Below are 17606 nucleotides of genomic sequence, written 5' to 3' on the forward strand. Positions count from 1 at the left end.
TTTGCGGGTATCCTGGTGGATCAATGAAACCCTCTACTATGATATGTAAGAAGTGATCTCTGTAGAATGCCCAACTTCACTGGATGATCACTTGGGCCCAACCAAGTCCGGAATGTGTGTAGCTATAGTAGATCCTCACGGGTAACCTGGTTGACTGTATTGAAATGGAGATAGTCTGTCCATGTGGAGCCCTAGTCCCTCAAACCATCTCTCTGTGCGTGCATACTGGCACCTCTGGTCTCCCCCTGCTGCAAGTGCCATAGAAGAGGACAGTGCTAGCCATGGTATCCTGCTACGCCTAGAGGTGTAATCCCCATACTCCCTGACTCGGTACAGATACGTGATGACTTGAAATGCAGCATCTAGCTGTAATGGGGGGACCCAAACTCCGCCCGAATGATCTGGTGAGGAACGGATGGCTTACCACGGATCATCCGTGATAACATGAGAACTTGTAGCCGCTCCACCGTGACCCACTGTGTATTCGACAAGTCTGGCCCCCAGCATGGATTGCCATACATCCCTGCTGGATAGACCAAGGAGTCAAAAAGCAGCCCTTTGGTCCGTGGATCCTGAAAGTGAGAGCGGAAGCATTGCCTCTCTTTTCTAGCCAATGAAGCATATCCTCTGCTCAGACGTGCATGCATCGCGGGTCTCATAGTGAAGACGGGTCTGGAAAAGGCGACCCCAAGATAAGTGTATGATGAAACTACCTCAACAGGGGACCCATCAAATGCGAACTGCTCCTCGCGCATGACGGCTCGAGACGTATTGAAGATCATAACCTTGGTTTTACCCAGGTTGACCTTCAAATCATGAGACTCACAAAAGGATTGTAGTGCGTCAAGGTGTCTCTAGAGTGCCTTTGCTGAGGAAGACAAGAGAGCCACGTCATCTGTGTAAAGCAGTATTTGGACGAGTGTGCCTGCGAGAGAGCAACCTATCCCCCCTGTGTCTGCATCACTGTCTCGAGCTCGTCAAGATAGAGGCCAAACAAGGTAGGTGATAATGGACACCCTTGTTGACCCCGATAGTGCTCATGATCCTGTCCGGACTCTGTCTGAACTCGCTCATAAAGTGCCATGACAACCCAAATGATCTCGTGGTCGTAACCCAAATATTGTAGGCGTCGTATGAGACGGGCTCTCGAAACCGTGTCAAATGCCTTGCAAAAATCCACAAACCAACAATAAACCCTATGCTTTCGTGCCCTCGTCTCCTCGATGATACATCTGAGCACGAGAAGGTGGTCCATGGTCTCATGATCCCGCTTGAAACTGGCTTGTCCTGTTGCCCTCCTCGACACTCCGCAAATCTACTGACCTCGGAATCAAGTACTGATGCATAAATCTTGGACATGACACGTCCAATCATAATGGTCTTGTAGGATCCCCTGTCTTGTGAATGGGTGAGATAGTGTTAATGGTCCAGGTGTGTGGAAATCCCAAGCAAACAGCTTCATTGAATAGCTTTGCTAAGATCGGGGCTAGGAGGTTAATCCCATATGCAATGAACTCAGTGCATAGTCCCTCATGATCCTTTGCTTGGCCATTATGAAGCTTCATTACGGCATCCTTTACCCCCCCTAGTGAAGAGGTTGCAGGATGTGGGGCGTGGCATCTGTGATAGGTTAGGGACCGGCTGATTTGGGATATCATAGCGTGTGCATGCATAATCAAACCACACCTCAGTGTCAGTGAGTGGTGAGGGGGACTGTCCCTCTAGAAATCTCCGCCAAAAGTCCTTAGAGTTGTTACTGAACACCCTGCTGGGATCGCCTCCTCTAGGCCACGATCATCTCCTTACTGCACCCATCTCACCCATTCATCACCCAGCCTCCACTCTCATCCTCACACTTTCATGCCATATTCCTTTCAGTTTCCACTAGAGCACGAACGAGTTGACCCATCAGAGGCTTGGGAGAACTTGCTGATGGAGGTTCACAGCATCCGAGAGCGTGAGAGGGAGTTGTCATGCGTCGCACAGGAGCAAACACGCTTCAGCGAGGAGCAGGCACGTCTCATACAGGAGCAGTCTCAGGCTATCCAAGACCAGGCTGATCCTATGCGAGGGCTCAGACAGGAGATCTCGCAGCTTTGACAGGAGGTCACTGCTATACGTACAGTCCTAGGGGGCACCCCAGTTGTGGAGGCACATATTGCGAGCATGCAATCTGCCATCGAGGAGACGTCCACTAGCAAGGTTCTCAACATCAGAGTACGTGGGATCCCACGCATTGAGGCTACACCGATGGCAAATGCGACAGCCTTCGTGGCCACTACTCTAGGGTTGACTGAGCACATGATTGAGAGAGCATGGCGGGTAGGGAGGGAGAGAAGTCCCTTATCATACGGTTCCATGACACCCAGGAACGACTTTCGGCTTTACGTCGTAGGTCAGCCTTATGAGGCCAGCCAAGGATCTCCATGGATGGGGATCTCACTCCACTACAGGTTGAGGAGAGGCGCTTTCTATTGCAGCAGTGGTATCAAACCCGCAAGGAGGGGAAGTGGTGAGATGGACGACTCCTTATAGGCTCCGGTCGGACACCCACCTCTCCTCCCACATAGGGAGGCGGAGTCTATGAGACTTAGACATCCGAGACTCTATCGTGTACCATATGAAACTGTAATGGTACCTTATGGTCAGAACCCGGGAACTTCTCGAAATCCTATATAGGTCACGACATAGTCTTTTATACAGAGACACATCAGAGTCCAGAGCGCCCACTACCAGTAGTCAGCGGGTATACATGGAAGTCTGCGTACAGAGATGAGATGAGGGATACAGAAGGGGTTCGAGGGTCAGGAGGAGTCGCAGTCCTTTACAGATCCACACTTTTGGGGGCCATCTCAGAGGAGCATAGAGATACACACTCCAGGTTTCTCTGGATCCGGATTCGGCACATGGATAGTAGTTTTCTACTTCCCCCTTGAGACCTCTCATTTTGCTAGAGATATTTAAGGGGAGCATGAGACATCCCCATTTGTTACTCTTTATTAGTCCATTGTTGACTTTTTTAGCCACGGAGAAGTCCTCCTAGTTGGGGACTTCAACGCGAGGGCAGGCGCTCATTGGGCACCACTCCTCGACTTTAGGGATGATTCCACTCTACTGCCAGCCATTGACCTCGAGGAGGCAGGTATGCTACGAGTTTCGGTTGACAGACGGGGACTGTTCACATCTTATGGATAGGCCCTATTAGACCTCGATAGGATGCATGATCTCATTATTTATAATGGTCTTGACAGATGGCCTGCATCACGTGGCTTCAAGTGCTTTCCACACGGGGGAGGCTTTAGTGTTGTGGACTACATCATGGGATCCCTTGTCTTGACATCTCGCATCACTGACTTTACCGTAGCACTTCTCCCTCCAGGGGCTGATCATACCTATCTTTTCTATAGCATTTCTACCCCCCGTTGCACAACACTTTCTACCCCGTTGAGTTCTTACTCCATCTACCATGATATACTCTTTGATCGCAATCACTCACATACTTACTCTGGCCGTCTGTACATACTTCTCGCATACATTGACTTTATACCCCTATTAGAGGACCGTGCTGTCCTAGTCACCCGCTCACTACACGAGGCTGCTCTTTATGCCTTCCCCCACACCACCCCCTCCACCCGCCCACCACCACTTTGGACCGTACCCTGTAATAGTTGGCATGATGATGAGTGTAAGGCTTTACGCCGTCAGCTCATATTTGAAACGAAAAACAGTCTTCCGAGCGAACCAAAGACGCAGAGGGGAGAAAAAGGTCGAGTAGTGCAGAACAATGTATGACTCCTCCAAAGGAGGTGTCATAATCGGAGAGAGAATTGTAGCGGGAGAAGAAGGGAGAGATGGTGTCAGTGACAACCCCTCTATCCTAGGGGAGGGTGGAGCAATCGAGAGAGAAAAGGCACAAGAGCACTGCAAGGCCTAAGAGCAGCAGGGTGAGACACACCTGCTCATACAACCCCACACCCTCCCGGGGTACCTCCATGGTCTTCATGGCATCACATGAGGTACTAGAAGGCCAGACTGACCTACTCTCACGGGGGTGGGCACACCCACAACAGAGGCCCTCACTCTCTACCCTAGCCTCACTCACTGGGTCACTCACTGGGCAGGCATACCCACAATCAAGGCCCTCTCTCTCTAAGGGGACATCAGGAGATGTTGACCTCTAACACCTCATCTCAGCTCCTGGATGGAACTAAGACTCCAGGGAGCTGGTTGTGCCGCTGGAATAACTGGAGGCTCCATTGTTTGATGCTCCACCGCTAAAGGCCGCCACAAGTACTGTCGAAGAAGTCCCCTCGTGGCTTGAACCGCCTCATCACAATCACTAGAAACCTAGAACTGTTGCTCCCAGGGCATAGGTGCTTTTTTACACTCCTCTGGTCTAGTACTGATACATTGGGTCAATTGGTACAACAATCCAACTGTTGGTACTAGTACATGACTCCAACAGAGGATCCTTGAACAAAAATCCAGTTGATACTGCCTCTGGTGCAAGGTCTGCTTCCTTGCATGGGCACTCATATCTTAGAGCTAGATAGCTCCCTTTGAAGTCCAAATTGGTAGACTATCGCGAGATCAATGAACTTCAGTGCTCTAATGGCAACGGGCATATACAACTCACAAGGATCAATCAATTGTGTCTATGTTCCCGCTCCGGCAATCTACTGACCCATCCGGATCTCCAGCAGCATTAGACAATAGCTATTGTAGAACCGTAGGAGACCCCCTCTAGATCTTCCAGGCCATAATGTCCAAAGTGAATAGAAACTGGTAACAAACTGCCACTTGAGTCAGTGGGAACAACTCCTCGTGGCTCAAGGTCCACCTGAAAGCCTTATCTCGATAAATGACTCCCTGCTCGGTACACTTGATCGACAGGTCCAACTGCCACAAACAAGCAAGCAATCCTCCATCTGAATCTGGAAAGCCAGGTGGCAGCTCCTGCCAAGTGCTACTAAAAGGCTGGAGTAATCATGGTCATAGCAGTCACTATTGGTTACCTGGTTACTGGACCCCTCTTCGTTCCTTTGGGGACACTGACGTGACCTTTTTGACCACATCGGTTACATGTGTTGGCTAAATCTTCATTGGGGTTATCTATTTCCTAAGGTGTGTGGCTCAAGGACTTTGTGGCTTGGTTGGCTAGTTATAATTGGTCCATGCATGAAGGACACAAAGATTGGCTGGCTGACAATATCCACGTAACGAATTTGTGGCTTCCCATTGCAAAGCAACGACTTGGTATTTGATTTTTACGTGGAGTTCCTAGAGAAGGTGACCTTCCACAAAAGCGGAGTGAAGGCGGTTTTGGATGGACGCAAATGGCTTCTTCTATAAATATAGATGTCTTGCTCCTAGGAGCTTCTCTTTGTCCAGCCTGTCTCCATCTTGATGAGAGTGGGTTTTTAGTAGAGTAGCTGCATAGGTCGTAAGAGTCTAGTCTTGAGTCTTCGTGCTCCTTGTAATCCTGCAACAAAGCCCGTAGGCGTGAGTAGGAAGGTCCTTGTCTGTGTCGTGTTGATTTTCATCAATAGAAGTCATTTCTCTTGTTCTCTATATCGCATAGCTTATCTCTGATTCACAACTCTTGCATGTAACTAGTCGTGACAAGTAGTAAATCTGTGAGCATATGTTGGTGTTCGAATTCAGATCAAGCATGCTTGTGATGTCTTTATCATGTAAGAAAAATATCACGTTTGCATGCATACCTAATTTTTTAACAATTGGTATCAGAGCCAAGTTTATCGTGAGAACCTGTGAGTACTTTGCACTGGGGATTTGTGTCATAAAAACTTGCTGAGGCGTCTAGTTAGTTCGAGAGGTCTTTGAAGAACCTAGAAGCCCACTGGCTCAACGACTTTGTACGATTTTGATAAAGTTTGGTCCTAAGGTTTTGCATCGATGGAGTCTACTATGCTGGAGCCTTTTGCAAACAGTTACTGAAAGGACATTCGTTTTGCTACAAGGAATGATGATTGTGCAGAGATGACAAGAATCCTTTGGTGAAGACTAGATTTCGCATCCTTTGAGATTGCAAATAGTGGAGACGCTTCTGCAGTGCGTGGCCTAGAGATCATGGTTCTTAGGATTACAGAAGCATTACAAAGAAATTAATTCTCGTGATGGCATAGAAGCGCTAAGAGAAAGCTTAGCATCAATACAAGCTGTCGAGACATAGATGCTCTATCCATTGTTTTGCATTTGAGATTAAAAGGACGACAATCAGGTTTTTTGGGAAGTAATCGTTTTTCTTCATCGAAGGTATTATGATCGTGAATATATAGAGAAGAGCTCGTCAAAGCCGGTCCTATGGGCTCTTGGAAGAGTGAGTTGGCAACTTTGCAGGAGATGTGGAAGACGCTTCAGATTCAATCAGAGTTTTTGTTGGGTTTGGCCCTGTGTGGGTGGCTCACTTTTTGGGTCCGTATTTAGTTTGATGTTTCTAGTGTTCTTGGCTCAGCCCTTTGTGGGCAGGTATCTTCTACAATTGCTGTTTGTTTTTTGCTTTGTAGCCGACAATATTTTTGGAGCAATTCGACTGAGAGCAAAAATTTTGCTACAGCTTGTTTGGATAATTATTGGGCATTTTGAGAACTTTTATGCTCATAATGTTGTGACCGACTGCCCTTCATTCAGATTCAGGGGGTCAATGTTGGCTAAAATCTTCTTGGGGGTTATCTATTTCCGAAGGTGTGTGGCTCGAGGACTTTGCGGCTTGGTTGGCTAGTTATAATTGGTCCATGCATGAATGGCACAAAGATTGGCTGGCTGACAATATCCACGTGATGAATTCATGCTTTCCCATTGCATAGCAACCACTTGGCATTCGATTTCTACGTGGAGTTCCCAGATAAGGTGACCTACAAAAGCGGAGTGAAGGCGGTTTTGGATGGATGCAAATGGCTCCTTCTATAAATATAGATGTCTTGTTCCTTGGAGCTTCTCTTTGTCCAGCTTGTCTCCATCTCGATGAGAGTCGTTTTTCAGTAGAGTGGCTGCATAGGTCGTAAGAGTCTAATCTTGAGTCTTCATGTTCCTTGTAATCCTGCAACAAAGCCCGTAGGTGTGAGTAGGAAGGTCCTTGTCTGTGTCATGTTGATTTTCATCAATAGAAGTCATTTCTCTTGTTCTCTGTGTCGCATAGCCTATCTCTGATTCACAATTCTTGCATGTAACTAGTCGTGACAAGTAGTAAATCTGTGAGCATATGTTGGTTTTCGAATTCGGTTCAAGCTCGCCGAATTGCTCTTGTGATGTCTTTATCATGTAAGCAAAATATCACATCTGCATGCATACCTAATTTTCTAACAACACGTATGGGATGCCTTCAGAGCTTCTCATTCCTCAGCTATTAATTGCGTTCTTTCTCTTTGATAAGTTGTCAAAGCCTCAGGCTGACTGTCATAGGTACAATCGACAAAGCGCTCCTCCTGGTCAAGCACTATGGGGACCAATTCCTCCCAGGTCGGGATGAATGAAAGGTCCCGTACTGAGAGGATAGCTGGGATAGGAGAGTTATGGCCATGCCCGCTGATGAAATCTGCTTCCTTGCCTAGAGGATCTCCTACTGAAGTTCCTGTAACTTGTTGATGTGTTCCCGCATGGATGAAGATTTCTTGGGATCCAACAACCTCATCTAGACCTCCACCAGTGAGACCCTCTTCATGGGAGAGATTCGGTTATACATGGACGCTACATGCTCCCAAATACTTTTGGGCACTGTCATGTGCTTCACGTGATTAATCACCTGAGGAATACAGTTAAGAAAGATAAATGATCTTACCCTGGCATTAATACGGTCCCACAGCTGGGACAAAGTCTCGGCCTCCTTTTGAGCCAGGATGCCAAGATCCTCTGCCAAGGGATTTGGTCGAGAAACACCTATCAAGACGAAATCTGCCATGTCGTATGACTGTAACACATATTCGATCATCACCCACTAAACACCGTAATTGAGCCCATCTAACTGCCGGTCAACCAGGAATCTGGGCAACACTGGAATTCTAGTCTTGTTCTCTACCATCTCGGACATAGTCGACATGTCAGAGTGAAGAGGACGATATACTGAAAGAGAAGGTGGATGGGATGGAAGGGATGTGAGGGTTGAAGAAAGGAGAAGGCGGAAGAAGAGGACGAAGGGGCTGACAGACCAATGTACCTTTACACCTCGCTTTCCGTCCCTTGGAAACACCTCCTCTCTGATATGAAAACACCCTTAAAAGTCACCCCTTTGCTGGTCACCCGAACAGTCCACGCCTTGAATACGCTCCTCCTCAAAGACACCTCCGAACAACACCCTAATCCTCCTCTTTGTGTGTTGGCTCAACACTCCCTCCGCCCCATGGGTCTCAAGCCAACCGTTGCTTTGATAACATGTGAGAAGTGGGGCAGAAATGCATGGAAGAGAGAGAGAGAGAGAGATAGCACGCCTCACACACACACACTGAGAAGGAGAGAAAGGAGAGAGAAAAGGCACAAGAGAACTGCAATTGATCTCTGGAGAAAACCCTGCTACAACTAGGGGAAAACCACGGAAACAACGGGCTGCTCGAGAGCTCGGAACACACAGCTTGGACAAACTGGATAGTATGGCTGCGAAAAATGATTGATGGATCATAGTCGTAGAGCCACTGTTGTCCAAGTATGACATCGTACTGAGAAAGAGGCATGATGTCAAAGTTCAACTTGTCCGTATAATGTTGGATGTGAAAAGACAAGTTTTTGATCCTGGTGTTGCACAAGAAGGTAGTTTCATTTGCGAGTTCAATCTGATAGTCCATCGGACTAGGACGGGTGGTCATTTGAAGTTTGTCGACCATAGAACTAGCTAGGAAGTTATGAGAGCAGCCACTGTCGATGAGGATAGTGATCGTTGTTCCACGAATTGATCCTTGGACACAAAGTACTTGAGTGGCCAGGGAAGGTTCGGGGTTGCTGGCAAGACTCATGTGGATGGTATTTGCCGTTCGAACAGCTTTGCCTTTCTTGTCTTGTGTTGGGGTAGCATCTTCTGTTTGGGAAGTGCTAGGTTCCATATTGGAATTTTGCTTTGGTCGCTTGGGACAATCGAACCATCTATGGTCGCGTGTACAGATGGTACAAAGTCCTTTTGTGCTGGAGTTGTTCTTCTTGTCAGTGGCCGCACCCTTATGTTGGGGATGACGGTCATGACTTTGTGAAGAAGAAGAGGTGCGATCCTTGGAGGAGTGCTTCTGTTGGGATCCAGCATACGATTTTTGAGACTTGTGGGGATCTTGAGACTGTCGCTGACCTTGATTACCCGAGTTTTTTCTAAACTTGGGGTTATATTGAGGGCAAGCACCTTTGGCCATAGTAGAGTTATGTGTTCCATTAGCACTCGGCTTCCCTATGTTTTGGAAATCGTTAATGCGCTCTGCGTAAGCAATAGCACTAGCTGTGGTGGTGAAGTTTGCTTTGAGGACATCAATGCGTAACGAGGGGTTTAGGCCTGAGATGAAAGCATGAAGACAATCATCATCAGTTAAACCATCAATCTCTAGCACCAATGTGGTGAACTGAGAGATGTAGGAAGACAGGGAGCCTGTTTGCTCCAACTGTCTGAGTTTTGAACGTGCTTGGAAGTCGGCATTGGTAGGTATGAACTGCTTACGGAGCACGTGTTCAAAACGTTCCCAAGTTAACACACTTTTGCCGTCCTTTAAGCGTCGTTGCCACCATAGGAAAGCTGTATCCTTGAGGAGGGAGGCTGCCAAGGCAATCTTTTTGCCTTCAGTGAGGTCAACATTATCAAAGTACATGCGCAGTTTTGCGAGCCATTGGTCAACTGTTCGGCGATTTCGTTGACCAGTGTAGGCTTCTGGAATTTTAATGTCAAGTCTTTTAGTTTTGGAAGCTTGGAGTAAGCGGTAGAGGGTACGGAGTTCAGTGTTTTCTACCTCAGGTGGGAACGAGTGCACATACTCGTTCGGTGGCGTCACGTCATCCTCTGTATGTGTGGTACTGCGAGAATCTTGGAGCTGTTGGACTTTCTGGACCAAGTCGGAGATGCTGTCCTGAAGATGAGAAATTTGAAGTTGAAGTAGTGCTTCGCCTTGGAAGTTGACTTCGGGGCCTTTTTTGGACTTGAGTCGCTGATCTCCGGAGAGGTTGCACGCGAGCGTTGCGACATATCTGAGGTTCCTGTGAGAAGAGCACGAACCTGCGCTCTAGTTTGTACCATTCCTAGAAGAAGATCCGGGCTGCTCCCTGAGGTTGCTCATGTTGGAGGGGGCAGGCAAGGCAGGATGGAACCACCCGTGGAAATTTGGTAAAGGAGGTCCTGTCTGAGGTAACACTGGGGATGCCGAAATGGGTGTTACTGCTCGTGAGAGTACAGGGGTAGGTTGCAGAGTCCACAGATCTGAGAAGGGATAAGGAGCTGCTGTTGGGAGTGGAGGATATCCAGGAGAAGGAGTGCCTTCAGAGTGTAAATACTGTCTTGGGGAAGGTAAAACTTGTGCAGGAGGATATCTGGGAGCTGAAAGAGGTGGAGAGTACCCTAGAGATGCTGAAACTGAGGGGTAAAAGTCTCTCCAAAGATGGACAGCAAACTCGTGAGAAATATCGGGTTCTGGGTATTTACGTGTCTCGTGGAACACAACCTGGACTGTGCTAAGGAAGTAATGTAATTGAGGTGTCTCACGCAGAAGGTATAGGATGTGGTCCAAATCATTGGAAGGGCACGTGACACAGAAGACCCACGATGCAAAAGCTCCGAAATGGGCTGGTTATGCAATCTAAACACGATATTGTGTGGTAGATGATGCGTGAGGTGTCCTTGAAGGGACTGGGGAATTACCAGAGGTTTCCATGCTTTAAGGAGGGGGTTTTCATTTGCTGTAATTTGATAATGAGCGTCAAATAGCAATATGAAATAGAATCCTTAGAAATAGAATGGAAAGAATCCACCTGGCATATATTAGATCTGCCAATTAGTTGCATAGCAAGGCTTGAAAATCTCTTGTCCGGAGGTCCATCGATTAAGAGGCGCCTGTCGACAAGGCTGATTGAGGCGTGGTAGAGGCGATTAACAGAAGAGGGCAGATTGTGTGGAACCTTGCGCTGTCTTCTGCGTTGAAGCTGTGCTATTTGCTGCGTACCATGGGCGAGCAGGGCTTGGCCTGTTTGAGTGTGATTGGAAAGGCAGCAAAAAAGGCCGCAGTTCAATGGGGAGGGTGGCGAGATGAGCAGCAAGAGGCAGGCTGTTCTGAATCGTGAGAGATGGGCAGCCAGGGCTGGTCTGAATCGTGAGAGATGGGCGGCTGCTGGTCACAGGCAGGTATGGCGATGAACCAGAGAGAGTCAGCTTCTGAAAACGATCCAAAAGAGGCAGGATGGAAGCCTGACGAAGGGCGCAGCTTGTTTGCAAAGGAGAAGGTGGAAACACGTACAGCCGTTTTGGAGCGGAGAAGGCAGACGGAAACCACGATTGATTTTCGCCTTGCTAGTTGGTGGTTGCCAAAAAATTAAAACGTGGGTTTAGAGAACCCTTGGGTGGTCTAGGGTTAGGCCTTGGGTATAGGGTTGGTTCCCCTTTTTTAGGCCCTCTAGGTACCCTTTTGTAAGTTGGTGCTTGGTGCCAAAGGGTGTGCCTATTCTAAGGGGTGTGACCCTTGGAATAGGTGTACCTTTTTATGATTGGGTGTGACCCTGTTTTAAAACAAGGGTGTCCCCACACGAAAAGGTGTCCCATTTTTTCCACGATGGGTTGTGTCCCTTGGGTGAGGAGTCAAAACTCTTCATCTAAAGGTACGTCCGATGGTGAAAAAGGTGCGTCCCTTGGTTTTGGGACAGCCCAAGCACATCAAAAGACACGATTTTTGTCATGTCCATTCACATCAACTCGTGATGTGAGGGAGATGGAGAGGCCATTGATGACTTTAGGTGGGGTTGGCGCTAAAAATTTTTACGCTCATTCTCTCCATCTCTTCCATGCACAATGTGCACGGATATCCTTCTAGCGGAAAGAGATGTATCAGATAGGCGCTAGAAGGTGGGGGGCATTTCCTACAGGCAAGAGCGAAATTTGCTCTGATACCACTGTAAGAAATCCTAGATTTACTATATTTAGAAATGTGCTAAGGAACAGAAAGGAGACTGAAATAGCAGAGAACAAGGAACATTTGTATTGCTTGAGTGTCTGTAATGTGTCATCCATACAGTTGGGCCTCTCTTATATAGAGAGTGAAGAGTCACACACAAAAAGGTGTGTACTCCAAAGTGTATGTGCATGAAGAGGTGTGTACCCCTTGTGAAGGGTGTGACCCTTGATGAGAGGGTACATTACAATGGGAGTGTCTCTTCCATAGAATGTCTCTTGTGAAGGGTTGTGCCTCATAGGAAGTGTCCCGTCGAAAGGGCATACCCTTCCACAAGTGTCCATTCATCAAACCATCCATAAGTCTAAGATATAGAGAAAGGAATACATCACAGATCGTGACAAGCACCTCCTTCACCTAGGCCTCCTCTTCCTCCAGGTTTGACCGCATAGGTGTATCTTGCAAGGTACTGGCTGCAGTGCTGCATCGCATGTTACAACCATGACCTCGTGCTCCTTGTCCACTGCCCTTGCCCCTGCCCTTGCCTGTGTCCCTCTATGTAGGAATAGCAATGGCTGACCTACGACGTGAATAAGTAACTCATCTATCTTTGGTCTCAAGCTTTCTATGTAGCTGCGCATATATATTCCCCTAGGCCAGCTTCAACTGTGGCATAAGTAGGCGGCTTGGTGATTTTGTTACGTGTAGGATGTATCTACAACAAAGTGACTTCTAGATATGTTTAGAATCAGAATCATAGAACATGTTACAGTAAACTCAAGGTACCATTGTTACATGCATTGCGCCTGCTAAGTTTTCATCTTTCTTATAAGCCTCAAGCTTGCATGGCTATATACTAAGTGCTTGAGCTGGCTTGTGCTGAGCTTGTTCCCTATGTTCAAATGGATCAAGGAGTAGGAACGGACACTGATTCTAAGGACAACCAATAGCTTAATTTGAGTGTTACTTCGCACCAGCTAGCGCTTGCTTACTCCCTTTCTTGCTCCTTTTACTGGTTTTATTGGAGCCCATGTGCATGTGTTGCTGTGTGCATGTTTAGTCGTCATACTTGCTTGCTGCATGTCTAGTCGTTGTACAGACTTCCTGTGCTGAAAGTATCTCATCAACTGGCTACTTCGAGCCATTTTGCAGCTGCACATGTCTCCTAAAAGGACTTCACAGACAACTTGTTCACGTCAAAGAAAGCTCGCAATCTGGTTTCGTGTTGTCTGCATCACGATTCACTCCTACCCCTTGGAAGCTCTTTTTTTCTCTAGGTCTACTCTCTGTCTTTGGCTTTTTTCCTGGGCATATTGTGGTAGCGTGTGGAGCAAATTTCATCTATGCTATCAGCAAGCATTTGGTGCCATAGAACTCATTTTCAAGGGCATTTATGCAGTCAGTACCAACAAGCTTTCATTTTGTTACAGCATTGATTTCAGCCTTCACCTTCCGTAAGATGGTTTGATTTATTTTCAGCCAGTACAAGCCTTATAGCCAAGCATAAGCTGCTATCTTTGTTTTGAAGGGACAACTGCCTGTGGACTTCTTCATGGCATCTGTCTGCTTTGAGAGAAGTGTAATAGCAGTGGAACATGGGGGCAACCAACACTTAATCTGTTTATTCTTTTGTAGAGATCAACTCTTCAGTCGGTTTACAAATTACTTGAGTCTATTAATGTCTCTCATATCTTTCTATTTCAATTTGTTTTTTCTGGACTTGAAGTGTCTTTTCTTTGGCTTCCCCCCAAACCCCCCCCCCCCCCCCCATCCCCCCACTCAAAAAAGAAAAAAGAAAAGGGACCCGCATCTTAGCATTCCGTTTTTTAAACCGATGTTCAAGCATGAAGCTGAGTTAAGTTGTATAAACCGCCATTATTGTGGTACGCAATAGTGATTATCAGCCAATATGGATGCCGGAGCATGTGATTGGTCCTAAACTTTGGCCTCTGACGTTGGCGGTGCAACTAGCACAGAGTGTTGGCACTATTTGTGAGGTCAAGCATGGTTAATTTGCAGTTGATGATGAAAGCTGTTCCAGTCCCTCAAGAGAATCGGTCTATTGTGTTGATTGTTCCAATCACACCATTATATATATGAAAATCTATTGGTTTGGTTCACACTGCCTCGAAGTCTTTATTTTGGTTATAGATTAATTTTGCACTGAAAAGTGGTGGTTTGTGAGAGGATATTTTTCTCTGACAAGGTGGTATTGGGTGTTTGAGCAGGGGACGGAAGAGAAGAAATTTGAATGAATCCTTAAGGAGAGGAACAGCTTGTCATGGTTTTCATGAGGACCCTGTCGATAAGATGGGGTTGAAAATGGTCACTTGCAGCCTGCCATCCAGTGGGCTCATACTGCCCAAGTTATTCACTTTGGACTGGGTGGGTACAGTTGGAATGTAAGGTGGTCACATAAGAGGTTTCCCTGTGTAAAATTGGTGTTTGGTATACATGAAAAGCAAATTTCAAAGGTTCTAGCTCCCTGATGCTGTATATTTTTGGGAAAATTGGTTGTATTGAAGCGCTTAATTTTGGAGTTGGGATTGCACGTACATCCCTTGGTGGTTTCAACCGTTTCCCTGAACTTTTTGAATGTGGGGGGTTTTCAACCAATCAGTGTGCTTATTAAAAAGTAATACAAGTAAAATCTAGCGTTTGACCACCCAACTTTCTGTTTTGGCTGTGTGTATAGTATCTAAGAACTTATGCCCGTTACTGATACATACATAGCATCATTCTGTGCTAGCTCTGTTGATTGCTTGTTTTGTCCAAGCTGTCCGCAATCAACAGGCATGTGTGGGATCTTGGAGCCAAATGACACTTTTTGACAATTTTGCACCAGTATTTGTTGTGAGCTTGGAGTGTTGGATATGATAGTAATACAAGCAGCTTAAATTACTTTATTTACTGTCTTTCTTTCAATTCTGTTTGCTTATGATGAAGACACATGTTTATCTTGTCATTTTGCCCTCTGTTCTGTTTTGTCTAGAAACAGTTTGGTTTGAAGGGGCTTGTGAGGGGATACCTCTCTACATTTCTTCGAGAGATGCTCCTTCTGAATAAACATGTGACAATATATTTCCCCCTGTTTATAGACTCCTCCTGGCCAAATTGTCATTTTAGGGCATAGAAAGTGATGCCATTCCAGTTTTTTTAATTTGAGATGTGTGATTTGGTGGTCTGTGTCTGTGGCTCATCAATTTGCAATCGGGGCATTTGTGATTTTTGCCATTTTAGCTGTTTGTCTTTGTTACATATGTCAACAGCCCATCCGTGAAAAAAAGATTTGGAGCGTTTTTGTTACACATCTCACAGCCCAATAGTTCAAAAAAGAGACGGAGCGTTTTTTGTTTGCCATTATCTGTGTTTATCTTATCATCGGGTTATTGCTTGATTTAGTGTTGCCCAGGTCTGGAATATCAAATCATGCTTCTAGGTAGTTATGTGGATCAATGTTGGGGATACATTTTAGCGCAGCAAACAAGTATTTTTAGATGCCTAGGAGTTGGGGTCTTCCCTTGTTCTGAAACCAAGGTACCTTCACCTTAATGAGGCATCGTCTAAAAGTTTAATTGAGAGTTCTAAGCAACAAAGCCTTTTCATGGTTCTAAACTAGGGCCAATTTACAGGCTTAGAAAGGCATAATTTAAACCTTTTCAAGTGCTTAGAAGTCATAACTTAAACCTTTTCAAGTGCTTAGACATGCTTATTTGCCATCATATCCCTTTTGGGACTTTTACAGCAGGCTTTTTGGAAGCCATCTCAAATTCAATTATCGGAAAGCACCAAGACATCTTCTTTGAAGGTTTGATTGATACAATTTGAGATGTCCATAATTCTTACAAAATTTCAATGTGCAATGTGGATGAGCTTTTGAAGATTATTTTCATTTTAATAATACTATCTATCGTTTGGGACTTAAATAGAGATGTCTCTTTATTAAAAAGTACGGGGAGCAACATCTTGAACAACAAATTTAACGCAAAGAGCCTCTTAACCAGCGAAGTACTAGTATCCAAAAACATTTTCCTATGTGGTTGAAGTACGGCCATAAGATTGGATTTTTTTAATGGCAATGCATGAAACAATCTCCCATGCAAGGTTTTTCTTATCAATTTTGCACAAAATTCACCACCTTCGAGCATGGTGTTTGCCTTTTAGTATTGTAGTATGTAAGGGTGTTCCTCTACTAGGCAACCAGGGAGCCAACATGTAATAGGTCTTTGTGGGCCACTACATGGTTGGAATACTTGGCAAGGCTGCCTCAAAACCATCACTTTAGTACACTTCTTTAAAAATTTTAATGGGATAGGAAGCATTAAGGAAAACAACATACTCACAATGTACTAAGTTTTCACAAATGCCTGACTTTGAACGGACGGAATGGGGTCGACATTTCTTTGAATCTAAGCTCTTTCAAGAATTTCACTCGAATTTCAGTAGCATTCCATAATACCTTCCTCCCTCCCCTCCTTCCCCTCCCTTGCCCCTCTCTCTCTCTCTCTCTCTCTCTCTCTCTTGGAGTTGCTCTCTCTGTCCAATCTACACTATCCTTTGTAGGAGTCCCATTCTTGTTGTTGTGACCTCTGCAACTATGGTGAGGAACAGGGCTACTCGATCATGCAATGCTGTGACCTCTTGTGTCTTCTACAGCAACAAAAATGCATTGGATGAGTGGATTCCTTGTACCTACAACTTGAATGATTGGATAGTCATGAAAGGATTGGCCAAAGGTTTATGTAAGCTTCCCAAGAGCAAGAGAGGTGATGAGGTGATGTCTTGCATGAGTGAAAGGTTCACATCTTGAAGTAAGTTTGGAAGAAAGGATGGCTTGCAAAGGTGGAAAAGATATACGGCTGTCTCCATCGTTTAATCAATCAAGGACAACATCACACTCTTAGTCTTTCTATCTATATATCTATTTCACCTGTAAGTGTAATGAGTATATTTGAAAATTTTATGTTTGGTTTATAAGAGCTCTGAGTCATTCATAGGCAAGTTCATTGCGATTCATGAGAATTTAGGTAAGCAAATGCACAATGGGGAGAAATCGGCCTCCTTGCGAAAGAAGAATATGTATTGATATAATTCAATATACATCACTTCAAGGACATCATCAAGCTGTGGCCGTAAGCAAAGCATTGCAACACCACAACTTCGAGACATGGATTGCAGCATGGACTTGAGGACATTGCAATTGTACAAGGACAAGATTGTAAAGGATGTGGGCATGGCCTTGAAGTTCATATTTGGATCCAAATGGGCATGGCTATTTTGGTTATGCCTCTATAATTTTTTACTGCTTATTTTCAGAAAATACATATTAATAGAACAAAAACTATGTGGTCTTGCAAGCGTGTAGATAAAAATGCTCTGGAAGATTTACTTGGGATGAATTGGAAAACCAGGTCAGGTGAATAAAGGGTGATGTGTTTCAATGTCACGCATGTAAGCACAATGTGGTTATTAGATACCATATGTCACACCAAATGTTGTATTTATCTTTTTAGTACAAGCATAGGAAGAAAA

At 45.6% G+C, this 17606-nt stretch overlaps 1 protein-coding gene across 1 annotated transcript in view; it reads left to right on the forward strand.

The window, feature by feature from the left end:
- LOC147898347 (histone-lysine N-methyltransferase family member SUVH9-like) overlaps positions 1-14939 on the forward strand; it is a 64501-nt gene extending 49562 nt beyond the window's left edge. Inside the window, exon 2 of the mRNA XM_087379658.1 lies at positions 14303-14939. The gene's annotated coding sequence lies outside the window, so the exon portion shown is untranslated. The remainder of the gene's footprint in view (positions 1-14302) is intronic.
- The last annotated feature ends 2667 nt before the right edge of the window (positions 14940-17606 follow it).

Source organism: Dipteris shenzhenensis, chromosome 9 (genome assembly GCF_047967505.1).
Source record: "Dipteris shenzhenensis isolate YYH24624 ecotype China chromosome 9, Dip_SZ_1.0, whole genome shotgun sequence".
Lineage (NCBI taxonomy): Eukaryota > Viridiplantae > Streptophyta > Polypodiopsida > Gleicheniales > Dipteridaceae > Dipteris > Dipteris shenzhenensis.